Source organism: Oratosquilla oratoria, chromosome 6 (genome assembly GCF_046742065.1).
Source record: "Oratosquilla oratoria isolate Oo_2021 chromosome 6, ASM4674206v1, whole genome shotgun sequence".
Lineage (NCBI taxonomy): Eukaryota > Metazoa > Arthropoda > Malacostraca > Stomatopoda > Squillidae > Oratosquilla > Oratosquilla oratoria.
This window is the reverse complement of record NC_134782.1, coordinates 42,791,364-42,796,363: the sequence shown is the minus strand read 5'-3', so window position 1 is coordinate 42,796,363 and position 5,000 is coordinate 42,791,364. Positions and strand designations below refer to the sequence as shown.

Sequence of the window (5,000 nt, the reverse complement as noted above, 5' to 3'; positions counted from 1 at the left end):
ATGGGAGTTGGATCCCCTCCTAATGGGAGTTGGATCCCCTCCTAATGGGAGTTGGATCCCCTCCTAATGGGAGTTAGATCCCCTCCTAATGGGAGTTAGATCCCCTCCTAATGGGAGTTGGATCCCCTCCTAATGGGAGTTGGATCCCCTAATGGGAGTTGGATCCCCTCCTAATGGGAGTTGGATCCCCTCCTAATGGGAGTTGGATCCCCTCCTAGTGGGGGTTGGATCCCCTCCTAGTGGGGGTTGGATCCCCTCCTAATGGGGGTTGGATCCCCTCCTAATGGGGATTGGATCCCCTCTTAATTGAGGTTGGATCCCCTCTTAATGGGGTTGGATCCCCTCTTAATGGGGGTTGGATTCTAACCCAGGGAATGCGAGACCAACACGCTTCCAATTACGCCACCACCAGAGGGCTACGTACTTTTGGGATTGTTGTCTTTATTCTGGCTATCGTTGAATTATTTTATTCGATTGACCACGTCAAAATATACACACGCACACACACACACACATACGCACACGCGCGCGCAGACACACGCACACATACAGGGTACAAATCATTCACTATAATTCCCTCTATTATCATCACAACCATCATCATCATCATCTGAGCCACTATCTTTACCATTACTAGTATCATTATTACTACAACTACCACCACCACCACAACAACAAATATCACAATTTCCACCATTTACAACCATCAATACCACTATCATCATCACTTACAAGCCCAACCACCCCTACTTACAACCACCATTACCAACACTTACAACCACAACCACCACCACCAAACCACTATTACAACTGACATCACTACCACCACTTACACCACCACTAACACCACTTAACAGGAAGGTTCCCACGTCAACAAACTTTGCCCCCAAACTGCCTTTTCCCGAACCATCGACGGAACAAAATAATTATCGTCGAGGGCCCTCAAGGTCAAATAGGAACGGCCTGAGGTCATCTACAGGGTCAAAAGCAGGATGGGGAGGGGGAGGGAGGCATGGTTCTGAAGATATCTCCCAGTAGAGGTGCCACCTGCTGAAGGTATCTCTCAGTAGAGGTGCCACCTGCTGAAGGTATCTCTCAATAGAAGTGCCACCTGCTGAAGGTATCTCCCAGTAGAGGTGCCACCTGCTGAAGGTATCTCCCAGTAGAGGTGCCACCTGCTGAGTGTATCACTCACTGAAGGTGCCACCTGCTGATTGTATCACCCATTGAAGGTGCCACCTACTGAATGTATCACCCATTGAAGGTGCCACCTACTGAATGTATCACCCATTGAAGGTGCCACCTACTGAATGTATCACCCATTGAAGGTGCCACCTGCTGAAGGTATCTCCCAGTACAGGTGCCACCTGCTGAAGGTATCTCCCAGTACAGGTGCCACCTGCTGAAGCTATCACCCAGTAAATGTGCCACCTACTGTCGACTTCACTCAGCGTCAGTGCCACCTGCTGTCTACGTCACCCAGACACTGTGCTACCTGCTGTCCAAGTCAACTAGACACTGTGCCACCTGCTGCCCTCGGCACCTGCTGCCAGCAGCACTTGATGTGTTCCCATGGCCAAATCACCTTTCCATCATGAAAACAAAATCCCTGACCTATTGAGGCACAGCCTAAAATTTTCCGTCCGTGTGCGTGTATGTACGTGTACAGGTATGTGTGCGTCCGTGTGCGCGCGCATGTATACCTGTGCGTGTGCGCGTGCGCGTGCCCCCGAGGCCTCTCCTTACTTCACATCATCTTGAATTTCGTCAATATCTTAATCCAGCTTCCACCATTCACCTCCTCCTCCTCTTCCTCCCTCCTCCTCCTCCAGCCACAACAACTGCCACGTCCTTTCAATCTCCATCGCCCCCTTCCATTATCAACCCACACTATCGTCCCTTTACCCTCCCATCCTCCCTTTAATCTCAATAGCCCCATACACCTCATCTCAACTCCTTCCCCCCTTGTTTCCCCCCTCTCCCCACCCAAACTATATATCCCGTATAGACTAAGAACTACATGATCTATATAGTCCATATTCTAGGGTCCTCACTGACGTCCCTACGGAGCAGAGTCACGTATCATTCTTTCATAAGAAACTAACCTCGACTCCCAAGGATAGATTTAGTTGACTAATCCTCCCACCCCCCATAATCCCCCCAACCATCCTATCCCCCCAGAAAACATTAACCATCGTTTCTTAGTATCTGTCTCTCACTAGCCCCTTCCTCTTCCGTCTCGCTACTTCTCTTTTGTTCCCCCCCCCCCCTTTCTTCATTTCCTCTTTCTCCTTTCTTTCTTTACATTTCTCACTTCCCCCTTCTTCCTCTTCGGTTTCCCTTCCCATCCTCTTCCATTCCCCTCTCATACTCCCTCTTCCTCTTCCTCCATTTCCTCTATCCTCCTCCTCTTCTGTTATCATATAACACTATTCGTTCTCTATCATCCTCCTCCTCCTCCTTCACTTAACCGACCTATGATTCTTTCTTCAGTGTCCCTTTTTATCTTCCTCCTCCTCCTCCTCCACTTAGCACACCCAAGATTCTTTCTTTAGCCTCCCCTTTTTATTTTTCTTCTTCCTCCTCTTCTCCTCCCCCTCCTCCTCCCGTCTTGCATCGAGCCTGGCACCTCATCTTCGCCTCCTTTTCCGCCCCACCTCCTCCCCCCACCCCCAACCCCCCGTCCTCTCCACCCAGGTCTTCTTCGTCGATTCTTTTTTTTTCTCCCACCTTCCCGCTTTGTCCTCCTCCTCCTCCTCCTCCTCGTTTTCTTCCTCCTCCCCATCCTCTTGTTGTTGCTGTTCTTATCCTTCCTCCTCCTCTTCCTCCTTTTTCGTTTTCTTCTTCCTCCTCTCCATCTCCTTATTCTTCTTCATCCTCCCCATCCTTTTGTTCTTCTCCCTCTTTATCCTCATCCTCGTCGTCCTCTTCGTTATCCCCTCGTCCTTTTCCTTCTCCTCCTCCTCCTCTTACTTATCCTCCTCCTATTCTTCCTTCTCCTCCTCCTCGTCTTCTTCCTTATCCTCCCTCTCCTCCTCGTCCTCTTCCTTACCCTCTTCTTCTTTCTCTTCTTTCTCCTCCTCATCCTCTTACTGATCCTCCTCCTCCTATTCTTCCTCTTCCTCCTCCTTGTCTTCTTCCTTATCCTCCCTGTCGTCCTCTTCCTTACCCTTTTCCTCTTCCTCTTCTTTCTCCTCCACCACGTCTTCTTCCTCTTCTTTCTCCTCCTCCTCGTCTTCTTCCTCGTTTCAATTTCTATCGCCCTCTTCCCTCTTCTACCCTTATCTCCTCCCCCAACCTCTCCTTCCTCCCCCCACCCCACTTTTATACCCATAAACATCTTTCTCACTCTCCACTCGCAAACTCTCACTCTCTCACTCTCCACTCTCACGGTGACCTTCGGGAGATTCACGAGGTTCTTCCCTCCCCCCGCTCTCCCCCTTTCCTTTGACAACACTCACGAGGAGATCTCACGAGATTTAACAATTTCAACAGTGCCACTAACAAATATCAATTCTCCTCCTCTTCCTCCTCTTCTCCCTCCTCACTCCTCTTCCTTCACCTTCTAAATCCCCTCTCGTCTCCCTCAATCTCTATCTTCCCCTTTCGACCAACACTTCTTACCCTCTCTCAATCCCTCTCTTATCCGTCTCCTCTCACTCCCCCCTCTCACTTTCTTCTCACTTCCACTCTTATTTGCCTTCCAACTCTCTCATTTTCACACTTATTTCACACTTACGATCTCTCTCTCTCTCTCTCTCTCTCTCTCTCTTCTACGCTTTTCAAATCTCTTTTCCATTTACTCTCCCTTGTCTGATGTCTCCTCAACTCTCTCCCCCCTTTTACCCCTTCCCTCTCTCTCTCTCTTCCCTCTCTTCTCTCTCTTCCCTCTCTTCTCTCTCTCTTCCCTCTCTTCTCTCTCTTCCCTCTCTTTCTCTCTTCCCTCTCTTCTCTCTCTCTTCCCTCTCTCTTCTCTCTCTCTTCCCTCTCTTCTCTCTCTCTTCCCTCTCTTCTCTCTCTCTTCCCTCTCTTCTCTCTCTCTTCCCTCTCTTCTCTCTCTCTTCCCTCTCTTCTCTCTCTCTTCCCTCTCTTCTCTCTCTCTCTCTGAGTAGTTAACAAATGGAACAGTCTTAACCATGCAGTGAGCGCTGAAACAACTGTTCGTTTCAAGATAACTTTATGTACTGGGATGACAGGTGGTAAGGGACATGGAACTGCCAAGTGCAGGCCTTAGGGTCTCTTGCCGTCTCTTATTATGTGCTTCCTCTATTCTTTGTCGCCTTCACACCTGCCGCCATTTCCTTCCCCCCTCTCTTCCTATTCTTCTTCTTATTCTTATCTTTATATGTTTTCCTTCATGTTACACCTGCTGCCCAGGCTCCACACCAACTCCCACTCCTTCCTCCTCGCACTCCCTTCAGATACTCCTCGTTTAGATCCACTCCCTCACTACCACCTTCCTCTCCCTTTAACCCTTCCATGTGTCGAACTTTTCCCCTCTTTTCCCTCCCTTTAACCCTTCCGTATGTCGTCGTTTTTCCACGTTCCCTCCCTTTAACCCTTCCATATATAGTCCTTTTCCTTCGTTCCCTCCCTTTAATCCTCCCATATAATACCTTTTTCACTCTCTCCCTTTAATCCTTCCATATAATACCTTTTTCACTCTTTCACTCCCTTTAACTCTCTCGTACATCGTCCTTTTTCCCTCCCTTTAACCAACCCATCTATTGTCATCTTCCATCTTTCTCTCCATCTAATCCTTCCATATATCGTCCTTTTCCCTCGTTCCCTTCCTTTAACCCTCCCACATTGTCATCTTTCTTCTTTCCCTCCCTTTAACCCTTCCACGTATTGTCCTTTTCCCTCTTTCCTTCCCTTTAACCACCTCACATAGCCCTTTTCATTCTTTCCCTCCCTTTAACCACCTCTCAGTCCTTTTCCCTCTTTCCCTCCCTTTAACCACCTCACATAGTCCTTTTCTCCTTGTTCCCTCCTTTTAA

The 5,000-nt window shown here is 48.8% G+C and overlaps 1 protein-coding gene across 4 annotated transcripts in view; it reads right to left on the bottom strand.

Annotated features, from left to right (window-relative positions):
* Positions 1 to 5,000, bottom strand: part of Pkc53E (Protein C kinase 53E) — a 415,647-nt gene that overhangs the window by 227,796 nt on the left and 182,851 nt on the right. The gene's annotated exons all lie outside the window — the stretch shown is intronic.